Below are 20,872 nucleotides of genomic sequence, written 5' to 3'. Positions count from 1 at the left end.
AACAAATTTACAAGAAAAAAAATATACAAGCCCATCAAAAAGTGGGCAAAGGATATGAACAGACACTTCTCAAAAGAAGACATTTATGCAGCCAATAGAAATATGAAAAAATGCTCATCATCACTGGTCATCAGAGAAATGCAAATCAAAACCACAATGAGATAGCATCTCACACCAGTTAGGGTGGCGATCATTAAAAAGTCAGGAAACAACAGACGCTGGAGAGGATGTGGAGAAATAGGAATGCTTTTACACTGTTGGTGGGAGTGTAAATTAGTTCAACTATGGTGGAAGACAGAGTTGATGAGTGCAGCAAACCAACATGGCACATGTATACCTATGTATCAAACCTGCACGTTTACACATGTACCCTAGAACTTAAAATATATAAATATATATATATATATATGAATATGAATCCAACAATATAGATAGAAATAGACTGCCCAGGCACAGATTCAGAAATATAAAGACAGGATGCATAATGAATTTGGCACTGAACAGCAGTGGGGAAAACATCACTTTTCAATAAGTGATGCTGGGACAATTGGAAATTTATGCAGAAGAAACTTGACCATAAAAATCAATTTGGGGCAAATTATGTATCTAATTGTAATATAAATAATAATATAGTTTCTGGAATATGCTATACAAGAATGTCTTCATACTATTAGAGTAGGGGAGAATGTTCAAAACAGTTTCTATGCAATTTTTGCAATTACTTTTAATGGCAAAAACTGCAATTACTTTTGCACCAACCTAACATAAAGGAACCGACTGATAAATTGCACTCAAAATTTTACATTTCTGTTCGTTAAAAGAGTATAAAGAGGATAAAAAGACCAGCTAAGGTGAGGGATAAGGCATTTGTCACATATACGACAAACAAATAGCTTATCATAATTTCTTATGAATAAGAAAAAGATGATCTCATAGAAAGTGAACAAGATATTTGGATAGGCACTGGGTTTATGCAATTGGCGGCATGAAGGGAAATTTTGTGTTCTATCTGTGTTGGCATGAAGGGAAATTCTGTGATCTGTCAGTGTTGATTTCTTGACCTGGGTAGTCGCAATTCTGCAGATGTTTACTTTTTGAAAAAATTCATCTGTACAAAATCTGCACAATTTCGATCTGCAAATTTTTCTGTACTTTATTTCTTATAATTATTAAATGTTTTAAAAGCAAGATTGTTTCACTTCTAGTAATAACAGAATTGTTGAGGAGATTCTTCAATGTGGAAATAAAAACCAGCAATTGAGGGTAAATTTCAGTAATTTCCAAGAAGAAATGAGGGCCTGAACAAAGAGAGAGCCAGTAGAAACAGGAAGAAAGGAAACCATTTCAGAGATAGTACATAGTTATAAACATGGCTTGACGATTAAAGTGGGGAGATAAAAGTAGAGGAAAGATTTATTTAGAATGACTCACAGGTCTTGAGTGTATTGCTGGAAAATTATTCATTTGATGGAAATATTAATGAATAGGTTATATTTATGTCCTGCTAAGAAAACCAAGAGAGAACTGGAGATGCAGATATAAATTCAGTAATTCTACATTTTATTTGCAAACTATTGAAACTGAACTTAAGGCTTATGTCATTAGACTCGAATTCTTAACCCAGAAATACCAGATAGCCTGAACTGGAGTATACTAAAGGAATGGTACCATTATTGTAGAAAGACATTAACATTTCAGCTTGCAACATAGGTCTTATCAATAATCAAGTTTCTTTACAGTGCAAATAAAATGAGATCACAAAAAAGAGTAAAAATGATTCTTCTTGGAAGCAGTTGAGTTTAATTAGCTCTTTATAAGCAGTGCAATAATTGGCAGCATTCAAATTGCTGACAGCTTCACTTCTCACTTCTTTATTTTACTCCCTTCTTTTTCCCCCTCACTTCTCTTAAAGGAAGATCAAAGCCTGTATAGCTGAATGAATGCTAATGGTGCATACATTTATTTGAAAAGTTTTAAGGCCTTGAAAATCTGCACGTAAAATTTTTTATTCTCAAATGTCTGCCTGTAAGTGTATTTGACACTATTAGCAGGAATTATCTCTGCTTTTATTCCCCCTGTCCTTTTTAAAAGGAAATAAGTCTGATTGTGGAAATGTTGATTAAAATGAGAGTTACATAACCTTTTTGATCCTCCACAAAATAGGTACTTTGAACCACAGACTTGCCATAGAGTTAATGAGTCTCTTCCTCATGCATATGTACTTTCCTCCACATTGTACGCTGCATGAGGAGGGGCCTGAGCCCACCATACAAGCTTGGGAAAACGATTAAACTCTCTTGTTGGTGAATATATAACACTGACAGGTGGGAGGTGTTGCTGTTGCAGTTTGTAAAGAAAGAATGGAATATTTTCCACTGGACAAAAAATTTCCCAGATTCTTACATGAACGAAAGGCCTTTACACTCTTCTCAAAATAATAAGAATTACCCATGGCAACTTTGCAAAAGTAGTTCAGAGTTTTATCAGAAAATAGAAACTGATAAATAATTGTGCTTAGAGGAATTAATTTTCTGAAGCATTGGCAGAAACTTACAATGTTTGCTTCCTGGACTTCACTCTCTGGACATACATTATAGTGGGATATTTAGTGTTGCTGAATGTTATGCTGAAGTCAAATTTCAAGGGTTAATATATACACTTCAACACTTTGCCTGAGAAAGAGAAAGTTTTAAGTTAATAGTTGTTATTATTTTGTTGAAGGAGAGAAAGAAAAAGAGGAAGGAAGGGAAAGTAGAAGAAATACAATATCTACAGCACTCAGTAATTCAGAGAAGCTGCATTAATTTTTTTTCTGGCAACATCTCATATTACTGTCTTAGAGTAAAGAATGGCTGCATGGAATTAAATGATAATTTACTAATTAGAAAACATGCAAACAAAAGTTAGTATAGCCAAACTAAACAGGAGAACTAGAAAAAAAAACTGCCTTAAAATATCTGGCTCTTGTTTTATCTATTATAAGAAGATATACTGCACAGTTTATAAGTCTATACAACAGAATATTAAAAAGTAAAGCATTTCAACTAAGTTTCCAAAACATTAAACTCCAGCTTCTCCTTAATTTTAAAATAAAGTTCAATAAAACACTTATGCAGTGTGTGCCAAGGGTGGGGGTTAACTCCTTTCTGGTCTTGACTCTTACCCCTTTCACCTGTTTAGATAATAAAATTGAGGAGGCAGGAATGTTGGAATTTGGAGGAATTCTTTTGAGTGGGTTTACTGTGCATACTGGAAACTCATCCACCACAAATACACACAGAAAGCCAGTAGAGACCAGGAGATTTTCCTTTAAAAGGCGTATAGAATGTTTGCTACTTTATAGTACTAAACACATTGACATAATAAAAGAACATTACGAATTGAGACTGTTTGGGGGATTGACATCACCAAAGAGTATTTTATTATCTGAGAGCATCCAGGAAAATTTCTTGATTGCATGCCCCAACGTAAACAAGAACTATTCTAATAGACAATGGCCATGCTGGGACAATCATTAAAGAAGAAAATATAATTTCTAATTATACCCAATGAGTCCCACTTATGCAATATACTGGTTATAATGTATTTCAAGGACCAAAATTTGCTTTCTGATTAAACTTGCAGAAGACTCCATATGTTCAAATCTTCAGGCCTATATTCTGGCAAAACTAAATCTAAGTCAGGAATTTAAACAGGAGTGCCTTGTCCTCAGTTCTATTCTTGTTGAACAACTTTTGTTATTTAATATATGAATAATCACTATGGGTCACTATGGTAACAAATAAGTGTTTTGGCAGTGATTGGAGAGGCTCAGATGATTGAAAGGATGATAAGAATTATTCTTTTTTAAAAAAATTCCAGGCCCCCTGCCAATATTTTTAAAAAACATTTCTCTCAAACCTTATGATTTTATTTAACTGCAAAACATTGAAAAGGAAGCACTCCCCTTGGTGGGGAAGGCTACTTTGTAATGCAGACGCTTCTGGAGTATTTTGTAATATGTTGGCAATGAATTAATGTTAAGAGGTTATTATTCTTTTTAAAACTTAGATTGAGGACTGATTAATAAAAAGTGTAATAACCAATTCTTATTAAGCACTTACTATGTGCCAAACTCTGAGTTCAGCTCCTCATATGGATTATCTCATTTAGCCCTTACAACTACCATATACTGTAGGCACCCTTGAAATTCTCATCCTGCTTACTTAATAGGAATACTAGAATGCAAAAAATTATGTAAGTTTCTCAAAGTTACACACATTGAAATTTTATTTAATCTGACAGCAAATCCCATGTTCTTAATAATTTTGTTGTATTATGCCCTTCACTTTTCCACATTCCAGACATGAGCTGTTTGGAACATCCAGAAATGCTAATAAAATAAACACACACTTGTATGAGTTTGAGTACACATTGTGTGTTTTTGTAGGGTGCCTGTGTGCGTGTGTGTTTCCATAAATCTTAAAGCATTCTACATATCTAATGTAATCTTTCCATTAAGATTCTATAGGATCACATTTCTTCTTTACGAGTTTACCTAATGAAAAAGTAGCCACTTCAAACACCTGTCTCTTAAACATGGACTTTATTCCTCTTATATAAAATGATAATTATTATAAAGATACTCCATTTAGTAAGATCACATCTCAGCGTGTGCTGTGTCAGAAGACACTGGGTACCTTCTTAAACTTCTTCTTCTTCTTCTTTTTTTTCTTGCTGTTGCTGCATTCCTACTTCTGGCCTCCAGAGTTCAGTCAAGAATGGCTGCAGAATAGGTGTGTTGTCTATATGTAGAAGCCCAAGGCTATGCTAAATTTGCTGCATCTGCTATTTGCTTGGGTTCCATCTTTCCTTCGGAGTCCAAACTACAGCAAGTCTCATTTTATTGGCCTTGGCTTTATTATGCTTTGCAGATATCACACTTTTTACAAATTGAAAATTTGTGGCAACCCTGTGTCTAGTAAGTCTGTCAGCACTATTTTTCCAAAAGCATGTGCTCATTTTGTGTCCCTGTGTCACACTTTGGTAATTCTCACTGATATGGTTCAGCCCTGTGTCCCCAACTAAATCTCATGTCTAATTGTAATCCCCACATGTCAGGAGAGGGACCTAGTGAGAGGTGATTGGATCATGGGGGCAGATTTTCCCCAGACTGTTCTCGTGATAGTGAGTTCTCAAGGGATCTGATGGTTTAAAAGTGTGGCACTTCCCCCCTCGCTTACTCTCTCTCTCTTGTTGCTGTGGTAAGAAGTACTTGCTTCCTCGTTGCCTTCTCCCATGATTTTAAGTTTCCTGAGGCCTCCCAGTCATGCTTCCTCTTAAGCCTGCAGAACTGTGAGTCAATTAAACCTCTTTTCTTCATAAATTACCCAGTCTCAGGTAGTTCTTCATAGCAGCTTGAAAAAGAACTAATACACTCATAATATCTCAAATAGTATTGTATCTGTCATGGTGATCTGTTATCAGTGGTCTTTGGTGTTAATATAGTAACTCCTTTAATTAATGTGTTAATATGGTAACTGTCACCATGAACCACACCCAAATAAGATGGCAAACTTAATTGATGAATGTTGTGTGTGTTCTGACTACCCTGGACTGACCATTCCACATCTCTCTCTCTCTATTCTCTGGCCTCTCTATTCCCTGAGACATAACACTATTGAAATTAGGCCAATTAATAATTCTGCAATGACCTCTAAGTGTTCAAATGAAAGGAAGAGCTGCATATCTCTCTTTAAATAAAAAGCTAGAAAAGATTAAGTTTAGTGAGGAAGGCATGTCAAAAGCCATGAGAGGATGAAAACTAGACCTCTTGTGCCAGTTAGCCAAGTTCTGAATACAAAGGTAGCATTCCCAAAGAAAAGTAAAAGTGCTACTCCAGTGAATACGCAAGTGATAAGAAAGCAACACAGCCTTATTGCAGATGGAGAAAGTTTTAGTGATTTGGATAAAAGACCAAATTGGGCATAACATTCTCTTAAACCAAAGCCTAACCCAGAGCAAAGTCCTAACTTTCTTCAATTCTGTGAAGATTGAGAGAGGTAAGAAATGTCAAAATAAAAGTTTGAAGCTAGTAGAGCTTCGTTGATGAGGTTTAAGAAAAAGCCATCTTAATGACATAAAAGTGCGAGGTGAAGAAGAAAGTGCTGTTACAGAAGCTGTAGCATCTACAAATTATTTAGAACATCTAGATAAGGTAATTGTTAAATGTGGCTACATTAAACAGCAGATTTTTAACACAGAAAAAACAGACTTGGAAGAGGAAGCCATCTAGGACTTCCATAGCTAGAAAGGAGAAATCAATGCCTGAGTTCAGTGCTTCAAAGGACAGGCTGACTCTCTTGTTAGGGACTAACACAGCTGGTGACATGAAGTTGAAGCCAACACTCATTTATTATTTCAAAAATCCTAGAAGAAGGCCAAATTTACTGTGCCTGTGCTCTATAAATGGAACAACAAAGACTGCATGAAAGCACAATAGTTTATAGTGTGGTTTACTGAATATTTTAAGCCCACTGTTGAGACCTACTGCCAGAAAAAAAAGAAGATTCCTTTCAAAACATTATTATAGGCAATGTGCCTAGACACTCAAGAGCTCTGAAAAAGTTGTAAAAGAAGACTAACATTGTTTCCATGCCTGGTAACACAACCTCCATTCTGCAGCTCATGGATCAATGAGTAATTCTGACACTCAAGCTGTTTTATTTAAGAAGCACATTTTGTAAAGCTCTAACTCCTATAGATAGTGATACCTCTGATGAATGTGGACAAAGTAAATTAAAAACCTTCTGGAAAGGATTGACCATTCTAGATTCTATGAAAAACATACATGATTCATGAGAGGAGGGCAAAATACCAACATTAAAAGGAGTTTGGAAGAAGTTTATTCCAACCCTGATGGATTATTTTGAGGAGTTCAAGACTTCAGGGGAAGAAGTAATTGCAGATGTGGTGGAAATAGCAAGAGAACTAGAATTAGAAGTGGAACTTGATGATCCTGGATTGCTGTAATTTCATTATAAAACTTGAATGGATTTTTTCTTTGCTCATCTTATTGATGAGCAAAGAAGTTGGTTTATTGAAATAAAATCTACTCCCGCTGAAGATAGTGTGAACATTTCTGAAATGCTGACAAAGGATTTAGATTATTATATCAATTTAGTTGATAAAAAGTAGCAGGGTTTCAGAGGATTGATTCCAATTTTGAAAGAATTTCTACTGTGCATAAAATGCTATCTATCAAACAGCATCAAATGCTACAGAGAAATCTTCCATGAAAGGAAGAGTCAATTGATGTGAGAAACTTCATTGTCTTATTTTTTAAATTTTTCACGCCACGCCAACTTTAGGAATCATCACCCTGATTAGTCAGCAGCCATCCACGTGGAGGCAAGATCCTTCACTGGTAAAAATATGATTCATTGAAGGCTCAGATGATTATTAGTATTTTATAGCAATAAAGTACTTTTAAACTAAGATATGCAAATTAATTTTTCTTAGACATAATGCTTTTGCACAATAGGCTACAATATAGTGTACATATAACTTTTATATGCACTGGGGAGTCAAAAACTTTCTGTTACTTTATTGTGGTGCTCTGGAACTGAGCCCACAATATCTCTGAGGTATGCCTGCATATAAGTTGGTGAAACTGCACCTTCTCGTGGCTAACCTAATAATTGAATCTACAACATGAGGCTTCCCTTTCATGCAGGTCTATCACTATCTTCTGTGCCACTGTGGCATGAATTAGATAAAGGTCACCCTTCCTGTGGAAGAAAAATCCCTACATCAGAATATGACCTGAAGAGGGGAGTTTAGGTTAGATTTCATTATCAGGTGTGTGTCATTGTACAGTAAACATCTTGGACAAAACTTTGTAATAGTCCTTATTCCTTTTCAGAGTTCTGGAGTACAAAGCAGCCACAAAATTAAGAGTCTCAGGTCTCATATGCTTTCTATTCCTGGTTAACAACAATATTCATCCATAATAATCCATAGTTAGAAGAGCCTTAAGAAGAAAATTATGAAACCAGGCTGGTTAATGGAAATAGTTGAAAAAAGAAACGACTGCATTTTACTTTTTTGTATCCCCTTTGTCCATTACTAGAAAATAAATTCCACAGAATCTTTTATTCTTTCTCTGGCGTAATGGTTCTCAACTTTGGTTGAATATTGGAATTACCTGGAGAACCTTGAAAACTCTTAATCATCAGGCTCTATTCGAGACCAGTGAGATCAAAAACTAAGAGGACAAAACCTAAGCATCTGTATTTTTTAAGTGCTTCAGGTAATAGCCATAAGCAAAGCTGAGAACCACTGAAGATTTGAATCATTGGGAGGTGGTGTAAGAATAAAACTGTGCGATCTTCTTCCTTTCTTGGATCACATCTCACCATAATGAGCTTGTGTGACTCAAGTTATTTATTTATAACATAACAGATCTATCTTATCATTTCAAAAAGTTTAACTATAGAACTTAAGTCATTTAAGTCCCTCTCTTCAAGGTTTTCAAATGGCTAAATGCACAATGTTGGTAATCAATTATAAAATGTATGATAGATAGTATATTTCTTTTTCCTAGAAAGTTCTTTCTAAACAGCAGCAAATGAACATTACCTGGGTATGAAAGAGCAGGTTTCCATAACATAAATGTTACTGAATAAATTATTAGGCCTCAATTAGCCTTTTTAAACAATTAACTATAATAATTACCAAAAGGAAAAAAGAAAGTTTTACAACCTACAGTTTCCATCAAGAAATAACTATTTAATAATTCACAAACAATCAATATGCAGAAAATATAATGGTATAGATAACAATGTCATTACTAGGCTACAGCACTACCATAGTGTATCAGTAAACCACAGTTAACAGAACAAATATTTTTGGCTGTGGACAGGTAGGTTCTCCTAACACAAATTAATCTCCTTAATGGATTTTCCTTACCTTCATGAAAAATACATTATGGGCTTTTAAGTCACACTCAACACACTGTTAGGGTTTTTTATGATGTGGGGTTGGCACAAAGATGATTTTTCTTTCACACTGTGGGTAAAAAAACAATGAGCTGGGTGGTTTGGAGCCAGACTATTTAATCACTAGGTAAAGACTGATTACCCAGAGAAGCTGCATATTCTTAAGCACCCTCTTTCTGTAAGAGATTCTTAAATTTTCTTGAGAGGTAGAAAAAAGAAATTGCATTGTGGGGCTTAACATTTGTGAAATTTTCAAAGTGTCAAAAAATGGTTCCAGTGGGCCTCCTTATTAATTGCTTTGATTTTCTTAAAAGCCAACCAAAGGAAAATTGTCCTGACACACTTGAAAATGCCTCTGCTCATGCCCAACCTTTCTCCTGTCTGAGTATTCAATGCAGTGAGGGTAACTTGGAATGCAAACAAAAGTTGACTGTGGCCAGAAAGGCACAGCACACTTCCAACATTATAATTGTTTTGAAGCATCATTATATCTAAGCATTATTTTTAAGCGTGTGCTATTTCATAATATAGATTTTTAATGTGGATGAACATTCATCTCGGACTGAATACCCAATCTAACTATGTCATATGCGTTAAGTAGCTACATTAATGCTGCTTCAGGTACATCAAGATAGGCGAAGGAATTTCCATTGCTGTGCCCTTTAACGAGTTTAATTAGACACTGCAAGCCATAAGAGTCTGGTAAGAATTTTTAGAGGGCAGATGTGTGGCATTCATGATACCATCCACAGTTTTATGGTAGAACATGCCTTGCCTTTTTTTTTTTTTTTTTTTCAGTTTCCTCAGTTTCAGTTGTGTAAAATTGTTTTGAAACCACTGAGTTTTTATTTTCTTTTAAGCAGAGGTCAACAATCAGCCTTCAGATGGTTCAAATTAGTCAACATAGATCAGAGCTGAACCCCTGCCCTACAAGTGAACATAACTTCTCCTGTGAGAAATCACCTGGCAGCGGGCTACAAGGTGAGAGAATCGTTACGGCTGCAGAGAGCATTGCTCTTTGAAATGGCAGGAATCACACTGAGTTTGCAGCACAGGATCTTTCAGTAAATATTGCTACTACCTAGTGGTGCTCTTTCTCAGTAGTTGGATTTAGGACATTGGTAATCATCTCAGGGATTTACTGTATCCCAGAATTTTAGGCAAAATGTTTTCTAAATAAATCACATGAAGAAAATGTATGACCTAGATGTTTAGGATTGTCAGCCTGTAACTTTTGTGATGATTATATTTCATCATAAAACCAAGTGCAGAAGAGTTAGATGGGCATTTCAAAATTTTATGAGAATTTAACTAAGTAAAAGAATTGAGACAATCATATTCAAATTCAAGAGGCAATTCAAATTATGGCCGAGAACCACTGCTGTGACTATTGTGTCTTAGAGTAATTTATATTAGCTATATAATGCTGGAACTATTTTTTTCAATTAACTGTCTGCAGCATCCTATGAATTTTCAGTTTATCATGAACTCTAAACTCATGAAAAATCTAACGTGTACTACTACCTTAATTTCCCAAACTTCACAGTAACTTTTCTAGTATAGAGGCTAAAAGTCAATGCTCCTTTTTACAGTACAGTTAGTAAAATATTTTATCTCCCAAACACCAGTTTAATCATTGCCTATTTCACTTTCCAAACACTTTCATTCCAAATGAATATATTAAAATCTAGAAAACAAATAAGCCTTTTTTCCCTTTGCTTCATTCTAATCTAATGTTAATAAAACAAATTATATCAAAAGTTAGGTCACGTAAATCTCTTTCTTAAATTTAAACAGAACAAACAAACAAACATTTCCAGGATTCTTCATTGCATTAGTAAAAATCCAACTCTTTTTTTTTTTTTTTTTTTTTTTTTTTTTTTTTTTTTTTTTGAGACGGAGTCTCGCTCTGTCACCCAGGCTGGAGTGCAGTGGCCGGATCTCAGCTCACTGCAAGCTCCGCCTCCCGGGTTCACGCCATTCTCCCGCTACAGCCTCCCCAGTAGCTGGGACTAGAGGCGCCCGCCACCTCGCCCGGCTAGCTTTTTGTATTTTTTAGCAGAGACGGGGTTTCACCGGGTTAGCCAGAATGGTCTGGATCTCCTGACCTCATGATCCGCCCGTCTCGGCCTCCCAAAGTGCTAGGATTACAGGCTTGAGCCACCGCGCCAGGCAAAAATCCAACTCTTACTGCAAGAGCCTGAACAAGTTAGAACTGATGTCTGCCTCACTCATGAAGCTCTGCCACTGTTCACTTTTCAATCACAGATCACTGGCCATTATAGTAGTTTGAATAATGGTCCCCACATAAGTCCATATCCAAATCCCAGGGACCTGTGAGTGTACTACCTTACATGTGAAAGGGACTTTGCAGATGTGATTAAGGATCTTGAGATAGGAAATTATTCTGGATTATCCAGTTGGACCTAATATAAAAACATTTAGTATTCTAAGAGAGATGGAGGAGTATTAGAGTCAGAGAGAAATATAAACATGGAAGCAGAGATCAGAGAGAAGGCTTGATCTCTGCTGACTTTGGAGATGGAGTCAGGTGCCTTGAGCCCAGGATTACAGGTGGTTTCTAGGAGCTGGAAAAGGCAGGGAGATAGATTCTCCCCTAGAGCCTTCAGAAGGAATGCAGGCCTGCTGACACCGTGATTTTAGCTCAGTAAAACAGATTTTGGACTTATGACCTGCAGAAATGTAAAATAATAAAGTAGTGTCATTTTAAGCCCCTAAATTCATTGTAAACTGTTAAAGCAGCAATAGGAAATGTAGATAGACACATTGCTCTCTTTCATTTGCTGGCATACACAAACCTCCTCCATAACTCAGAGATTTGCTGTGTCTCCACAGTGGAAGATGTGTGAAGGACAGTCTCTAGGTCTTCTTCACTCTGGTCTTCTGGATAAATGAGGCACCGAATAAATATTTGTTGAATAGTGAATGATGAGATTAGAATCCGGGAAGGTGAACGTATTTACTTGGGGAATGGTTTAGGAGTATGACTTTTGTTGTTTTACTTAGGATTGTTAATGTATAAGCAAGATACTAGGAAGTACCCACAGTATATGATTCTTGGAGGTTTTTTTCAGCTTTATCTCCTTGCTCTGTTTTTACACAGAATGCCCTTTACTGAAGTAATATAGAAAGGAAGTGATGAAAGCAAAAGGATATAAATCGTTCACTTTATTGGTAAGTGCTAATTAAGTCATGGATTACTTCAAACATGACCAACCCACCGATACTACTAACCATATTATCACCAACTGCTGAACTCTCAGGGGATTTGAGTGATTATTATACAACCAGATATACATTTGATGAGGGAAAATATTTGATATGGTTTGGCTGTGTCCCTACCCGAATCTCATCTTGAATTATAGTTTCCATAATCCTCACATGCCATGAGAGGGACCTGGTGGGAGGTAATTGAATCATGGAGGTGGTTGCCCTCATGCTGTTCTCTTGAGAGTGAATGAATTCTCATGTGATCTGGTTGTTTTATTAGGGGCTTTCCCCCGTTTGCTCAGCACTTTTCTCTCCAGCTGCCATTTGGAGAAGGTCATGTTTGATTCCCCTTCTGCCATGAATGTAAGTTTCCTGAGGCCTTCCCAGTCATGCAGAAGTGTGAGTCAGTTAAACCTCTTTTCTTTATAAATTGCCCAATCTTGGGGACTTTTTCATAGCACTGTGAGAACAGACTAACACAATATTACAAAGAGGAATTGTTTAATACTTTTGTAGGTGTTACAAATTGATCTTAGTGGGGCGTTTTTTGACCAACTGACCAACTTGTGCCAAGGGTCTTCTCTTATACTTACTTCTACAACAGTCAATTAGATTAATTACATCTGATCCAATCACTTCCTATTCTTCAATTAGTTTCAGCAAACAATATTACTGCCTGTCTTATTGCTTTTTTATTCAAAATTGTTCGTAGCAACCTTGCTGGCAGGTACTAAGAAGGTAATGAATTTGAGCTTGTCTTATTTTGCAGAACATGTGTAAACATATCCAAATATGAGCACCATGTAAAAATGCACATGATGTTTTTCTGGGCAAAACATTAGGAAGAGCCAGGCTTTTGGATGTTGCTTTTAAAAAAAAAAAATAACTTGACATCTAATTTTCATTTGTTGTTACTTTTTAAACTATGATTTTATAGATTCATTTGGTTATTTTTAAAATGTGGGCTATATTTGTTCAAATAAAATATTTCAACATTTTAATATATTTCAGCGATGTATAAATATAGTGAAGGCACATTATGCCTGGTTTAAATGTGTAAGTTTTTTTCTTTCACAATAATGTATGAAAAATATTTCATTTCTTGAAAGAATTGCTTTTATATTGACTTGAGTTTTTACAAAAAAATCTGTGTTTGTCTAGCTTTAAAATCTTTTGTACTTCTTAAAGTGAGACTATTTCTTATTAATAAAGTAAAAGCTAGGAATCATTTACTCTAGATTATTTAGGAAAACTGCTATGAAATGTGAAATTCCAGAACCTCTTTTTACTTGATGTAGTTTTGCAAAGAAAACAATTTTACCAAAACTTCCCACCTAAAAACAAAATGCTATGTCTTTAGGTATATTCTATCAAGAAATCATGGGGACTTACATTGATTTCTTGATAAGGGAAAATTAATATAAGTCAAAAATAAACAAGCAACAAGAAAATCTTAAATCCAGACTTTTGTAACTAAGTAGGGTAATGATAAAGGAAAATGAGTAAATGTTTTCTTTGAATAGCTTAATGTGAGTCACAGGAAAACAAAGACCTATTCTACTATTGAAGAAAAGTACTCATCTACAAAAAATTGTAATGGAAAAACTTCTGCTGAGCAGGCTAGGAATGGATATCCCCTAGGACCCAGTACAGTTAATGGGTTTTTAGTTCTGTTCTAAATGTTTTCGTTTTCAATTCTCAATCAGTGTTGTGCAAAATGTCAGGTTTTCTTCAACTTTCTTTTCTTCCTCCTTGGAAACTCTTACCCTTTGTCAATTGTTTAGAGGCAGAAAAGATTACAGTTCTGTACAAGAAGTCCAGGTTAGTTGAAGATACTAGAATTCAAACCCTGCAAAGATTATACCAAATGTATATGTATGCATTTTTAAACTACCTAGTTTGCTCCCAATCTGTAAAATTTCAACAGACTCAAATTATATCTGTGCCTTGGAAATAAAATAGGTGATTAATTAGCCATTAAAGTAGGAGAATCAAAAGATCAGCTGACATAAGAATTAAATTGCCTTTTATCCCAAGAACTACACTTTTAAAAAACCTAGTTACAGAATGATTAATCATGAAGTGACTCTTCTGGGGAAACTTTGTTCTGAGTCTTTTAGTTTTGCTAACTTAATGTCTCTGATTTTTTAAATAACACAATAAATTAGCTAACAAATTATATTCTATTTATTTATATTTATATAAATTTATATAAATATATATTATAGATTTATATTTATATATAATATACTTATATTTATATATAAATATATACTTATATTTATATATAAATATATACTTATATTTATTATATATAATATATAATTTATACATATATATTTATAAATATATATTTATAAATATACATATTTATATAAATATAGCACATTTATATTTGCTATCAGATTATCTGGTGCATTGCTGATTGCTCTGCCTTTCAGTGAGAGTCACTGGGGAAATTTATATCTCACCAAAAGAAAATTCTGTAATTTTGATTCTGTTACTGATTATAAAACTGAGCAATATGAGAAACAGGAGAAAACTCAAAAGTCTGCAAGGGACCGTCAGTCACTTGGTTTGTCTGAATTAATTGTTATCTTCAGACAACCAGTTTGTGTTGCTCTAGCCTGAGTTTACTTACTAAATTTAGAAGTAGTCTCAAGCATTATTACTGCATATGCAACATAGACAGCTAATTACTGTCTGTTGAATATTTTAATATGTTCTGCTATAATACATTTTTTAATGATAGACAATAAATTTAATTTGTATTACAGGAAGAAGGAGAATCTACACACTGGTGTTTCTTAATTGTTGCCAAAGGAAACCTAACAAAAACTCATGGATTCAATGGGAGTATTAATAAGCCAATCAACAGATGGCTAATTGTACCACTGAAAAATGCAAATAAATTAATTCTCACTTGCTCTCATCTATTGGGAGATAAAAGTAGAATTATTACTTTCTATCTCAATATATTTGTATAATTTATATGTCAAGATATTTTAGTGAAATAATCTGAAGTAATAAAAGAGTATAAAGGATTATTCAAAAATTGTGATACCACAAAGCATCTCCAATCTGATACAGTTCTAATAACATCTTACATTATTAAACTTGAAATTCAGAGCTAATTAAATCTTTGTTTTATTAGCTTATTTGCAACAATGAGGTTACAATAGGCATGCTATAGTAACAAATCATTCCAAGATCTCAATGGCTTTTAAACAAGGAAGGTTTCTTTGTCACTCATGTTCATGCCCATTGCAGCTCTGCTCCACATCCTCATCATTCCAATACCCCATTGGAAGGGGGAAGCCTCTACTAAAGTGGTTCTGATGGCAAAGAGAAAGTAATGATGGAGCATCTAGAGGAGGCTCTGAAAATATTTGCTCAGAAGTGTCACATATTACTTCCATACATATTTAACTGGCTAAAGAAATTCACATGGCCAAACTTGATGTCAGTGAGATAAGAAGTAACATTTCCCTACAGGAATAGTTTGTGCAAGAAAGTATAGCAAAAATTTGTATTATAATGTGGTCAATTCCATAAGCGTTTTTCTAAAACCAATTTATAAAACGTTTCCCCCAATCCTGAAACAAATTTCATAAGAAGTTCAGAAAAATTTTGAGTAAACATGGCAAAAAAATTAGAAAATATTATAGTAGGTTATGAAAAAATACTGTCAAATATTTATGACCCTTAATCTGGCTTAAAGTCATAAGAAACTGACATTATCATTCTAATGCTTTCCATAAGATTGAGTGTAAGAATAGATATTTTTGTTAAACTATTACTCTGCTTGCAGCTCTGGTATAATACTTATATGACTACATTTAGAAGAGTGTAATGAGCGTCAGTTCACTTCCTATTCTGATTTTTTTTCTTCAGTCACATTGATAAATACATGGATAAATTATATAAATAAGTATATTTAATTTTGTATAAATGAATGCAAAATTTTATAAATGGGGAAATGGAATAGTTGCCCCAATATTGCACATAAATAGGTAGTAATAAGAAGTGTTTATATTAAACCCACGTCTTAATTCTAGGATGGACTCCTTTAGATAATTGGCAATATTTTAAGAGCATCTCACTGTTTGCTAAATACAAATACCAAAGCAATGTTAGCACGAAAAAGACATTGCTCCAACTATGAAGTCATCCATAGAGCCTGCAAATTTGTCACTCAACACAATGAATACTAGGAATGAAACTCCAAAATCGAGAACTGGGGCTGGCAACCTGCTATTGCTAAAGTTAGGACATGGCTCCAGGAGCTCATTCCCAGTGCCTGAGGGAAATGTTTTTGAGTCTTTAAACTCAGAAGAAGAAGAGTAAAATTTATGTGTGTTTTAACTGACATGTCATGTGCAACAATGTTTAATACTTGAGTAAATCTTCATCTCTGTATCATATCCTATCTCTATCTGCTTTATTTCTTGTTTGAGGATACTAGACCCTAATGATCCATAGTCCCTAGCCAAAAAGAGAGAAAAATACAATAATTACACTTCAAAATACATTCTTCCTTTTGTATTGTGGGACCAAAAATCCAAAATAGGAAAATATAATGTATTACTTTGAAGCAAATTCTAATTTGATGTCTTAAATTATTGTCTTTTCAACTAAGAAATAATTTAAATAGCCTTCAGACAGATTTGGAAGAAAGAATCTACATGTGCAAGAATTGAGTGCTGAAAATAAGGCACCTGTGACTTAATCTTAACTCTATTTGTATTTTGCTTTACTGGCTACATATGTGCTTTCATGTATTCTATATAACTATGTCTGTCAGTCATTGGGAGGATTGAAGACACAGTAATTCAGAAAACTGAACAACTTACTGTAGTGGCAAAGAACTTTCTAAAGGAAGGTGAGAATAAAACAGAAATTCAAGGTGAGGGTTACTCTAACCCTAGCCAAGAGAGCACACCTTCAGCCTCCCGAGTCCACACACAGAACACACACACACACACACACAGAACACCCTCCCCTCACACACAGAACACACACAGAATACACACAGACACAGAACACACACACAGAACACACCCACACAGAACACATACACACACACACACACACACACACACACACACACACACAAAAAGAGAAGTTTCAACAGTAGAAGCGCTGACATTTTTTGTTAATGTGTTTTCGATATTGTGTTTCAAATGTCATTTGAACCAAGTGTTCTCTTTTTTCTTTCCTGTCAGTGGACTTTTCAGGTGTAGTTATAATTATTTTGAAATGTCAGTGGACTAAACTATGCTCAGTAGGAAATAAGAATAAAAGAAATAAACACATTAATTCCATATGCAATCTAATAATGAAAGGAGAAAGGAGAATTGTAGTATACTATTTTACTATCATTATAAGAATTAACAGAAGATAAATGCTTCTTTGTATCAAAAAAATTTCAGCTTCCACTGATGTTAGTATAAGATGATGACTTTTTAGATTATCAGATTGGGCACAAGAAAGTTTAGGATTTTATAACAATACAGCTCTCTAAATAAGCTATGCTGTGTAATAAACTGACCCCTTTTTAAGCATTTTATTATTCGCAATGAAAAAAGATAAGCAATAAAAATATATGCACATTATTCCCCTAAACAGGAGCAATCATTCTCCCAGAGACCATATGATGTTTTATAAACCTGGCACCTGATAAAGATAATAAATTGACTGCTCTAGAAACCATTGTGTTAACTGAACTGCCTTGTCATTTCTGCCTGAAGTGCAACTTTTCTAGCTGCAAATGGCAAGGGAAAATAATCAATATAAGAGAAATCTTAGCTTTAAAAAGGTAAAACAATGCAAATGCAATGCCTTTCTGAAAAGAATATACTTTCAAATAGAAATACTTGAAAATTTGAATTCATTACCTCAATTCCAGTGAACAATATGTCTCAGGTACTCATATTATACTCTAAATATAAATTCCTGAGCTTGTCCATTTAGAACCTTATATATGAACTGCCTTTGACACTCATGTGATATCAGAAAGGTCTTTCAAATTCATTTGCCTCTTCTCTGGAGTAAAGTTCTTATACTGTTATACCAAGGGTATTAAAGGATTAGTTTGGTATCTTTCCAATTCATTTGACTGGAGGCCAAATCAGATTCTACTAGTCTGAAAATAGAATTCCTGGCCTCAGGATTAAAATCATTACAGGTGCTTACTAAATGTTTCAAGAAAAATGATCAGCTTCGTCCTCCTCATTGCTAATGGAGCTGATTATGTGGAAGGCACATTATGTTTTAAGAACTTCATGTAAATCAGTCCAGTTAATCTCCATACCATCCTATGAGGTAGATATTATCATCATCGTTATGTCCATGAAGGAATAGCAAATAGAATGTAATGACATAAGCATATTGATTCAGAATCCACACTCTAAGTAAAGAGAAGTGGAGGATAAGAACCAGATACAGAAGACATGTTGTGGGGAGACATAGCAAAGATATAACATGGTATACACTGTAGGCAAAAGTTAAAGGACCTAGTAAGCAAGAGAAAACCATGACAGCTTTAAAGTTATTGATATACTTAGTAGAAAAGTTGACTGAACTCAGAGACCAGAGTTTAAATTCCAGTTCTACTCTTCATTTGTTATATAACTTTGAACAAGACCCTAAACTTCTTCATATGTAAATCATAGAGTAAAATTATTACTTCTTATAATTGTGAGACTTAAACAAAACCAACTAATTGAGTTAAGTAGAATAATGCTTATAAGACGCTTAGCATGGTCTGAGTATTTTCTCTGTACATTGCTTTCTGATGTCTCATATGGTTTGGTTGTGTACTCACCCAATTCTCACTTTGAATTGTAGCTCCCATAATTCCCACGTGTTGTGGAGGGGACCCAGTGGGAGGTAATTGAATCATGAGGGTGTGTCTTTCCTGTATTGTTCTCGTGATAGTGAATAAGTCTCATGAGATCTGATGGTTTTATAAAGGGGAGTTCCCCTGCACATGCTCTCTCCTGCCTACCAGAATGTCCCTTTGCCCTTCCCTCATCTTCCGCCATGATTATGAGGCCTCCCTAGCCATGTGGAATTGTAAGTCCATTAAACCTCTTTCCTTTATAAATTACCAAGTCTCAGGTATGTCTTTATTAGCCTCATGAGAACGAACTCATACAATGTCATATTTTCTTTATAACTTCTTTAATATTGGTTCCTAATTTTCAATAACATGCACTACTGTCAGATTAACATTTCATTATTTTGGGTATAATCATTCCTGGCTCAATATCCCTTAAGTGCCTGCAGTTTAACATCAAAGATATCACCTTGGCATTCCACCTTTTTCACATTTTATTGTGATATAGCGGAAAGAACCCTGCATGTAGGGTTAGTGGGTATATTTAAAGGAAAGCATTAAGAACTTCACCAGCTATTCACTGTTACTTTGTGACTTTGAGTAAGTCTCTTTTAGTTTATGTTTTCCTTTCTGTAAAATGTGTTAATTACTTTTATGTGATCAACTTCACAGATGTGATATAATGTTCAAATTAGATAACTCACCTGAAAACTCTTTGAAAGCTGAAGAAGAGATATACAAGTGTTAGGTAGTAATGGAAAAAAAGAATGAGCTTTTATATCTAGCACAACCCCAATTTAAATTCTGCCCTTGGTCCTTACCAGCCTTGTGGAAGTCACTGACTGATTCTCAGTATTTATAACTAGAATTGGGAAGAATAATATTTACTTTCAAAAAATAAAATCTTACTGCTGAATATTGATCCTTTGGTTTTTGGTGGAAGTTTATCTTATCTATAAATCTGTAGATTGCCCCTAGGACTTGGACATTGTTTTATATTAATGTCATTTTCATATATTTCTCCATGCCTAACACCAGCCAACATACAATATTTGCAACACAAACAAGGAAAAATAGTGAAGATTAGTGATTATTATTCCTTATGCTTTTAGTCCTCACCTACTCTGATTCAATTAGGTTTCTGAATATAAAGGTAACAAATTTATTGGAGTCTAAGAATAAAAAAGCAAGGGAGATTCTCTTATAGTCCATGACGATTTCATTATGAAACTACAGGAAATGAAACTGCGTTTATCATGACACGATTTCATTGCATTCAATGTGTGTAGAGAATGGATGACAGGGAGGGTTAGGCAGCTGTCATAAGAGGGGAAGAAACAGGTTAGCTGCCAGCAGTGAGGGCAAGCATCAAACATTAGCTCAGCTTTAAGACTGCAGAGAAGTATAAAGAGCTGACAAGACAGCTTCACTTGAAGCAGGAAGACATTAGTTCTCCACTTTGAACCAAAGAATGTGTAATGATGCGGAATGCAAAAGGCAGGGTCACAAATAATGATAATAATGACAGTAGTACGACAGGCTCAAAGAGTAATGGCTAAGAATTGCATATCAAAGAAACAGCTTATAGTGAATTGTATGAGTTATTTGTCCAGATTTTAGCTACCACGTTGGCATGTCTATTGCAATTGTTAAGAGATAATGTATTTCAACTATTGAAACAAATTAAATTACAAATGCCAATTGACAATTAAATATAATTTCATAGGTATGTTTTAACTTAACACATCTATAAAATGTTATAATAGAAACCGAGTGTTAGATACTAATTTCTTATTTAGGTGAGGAATTTGATAGTGTTGTA

General features: G+C 34.6%; 1 long non-coding RNA gene across 1 annotated transcript in view; it reads left to right on the top strand.

The window, feature by feature from the left end:
• The window catches only part of LOC106998491 (uncharacterized), a 124,143-nt gene extending 109,021 nt beyond the window's left edge, over nucleotides 1-15,122 (top strand). The window contains exons 2-4 of the long non-coding RNA XR_001444968.3: nucleotides 9,842-9,959; nucleotides 12,103-12,173; nucleotides 14,987-15,122. This is a non-coding gene — a long non-coding RNA (uncharacterized LOC106998491). The remainder of the gene's footprint in view (nucleotides 1-9,841; nucleotides 9,960-12,102; nucleotides 12,174-14,986) is intronic.
• Nucleotides 15,123-20,872: the final 5,750 nt, after the last annotated feature.

The sequence above is a fragment of the Macaca mulatta genome, chromosome 5 (genome assembly GCF_049350105.2).
Source record: "Macaca mulatta isolate MMU2019108-1 chromosome 5, T2T-MMU8v2.0, whole genome shotgun sequence".
NCBI classification, from domain to species: Eukaryota; Metazoa; Chordata; class Mammalia; order Primates; family Cercopithecidae; genus Macaca; species Macaca mulatta.
This window is presented reverse-complemented; position numbering and strand designations above follow the sequence as displayed.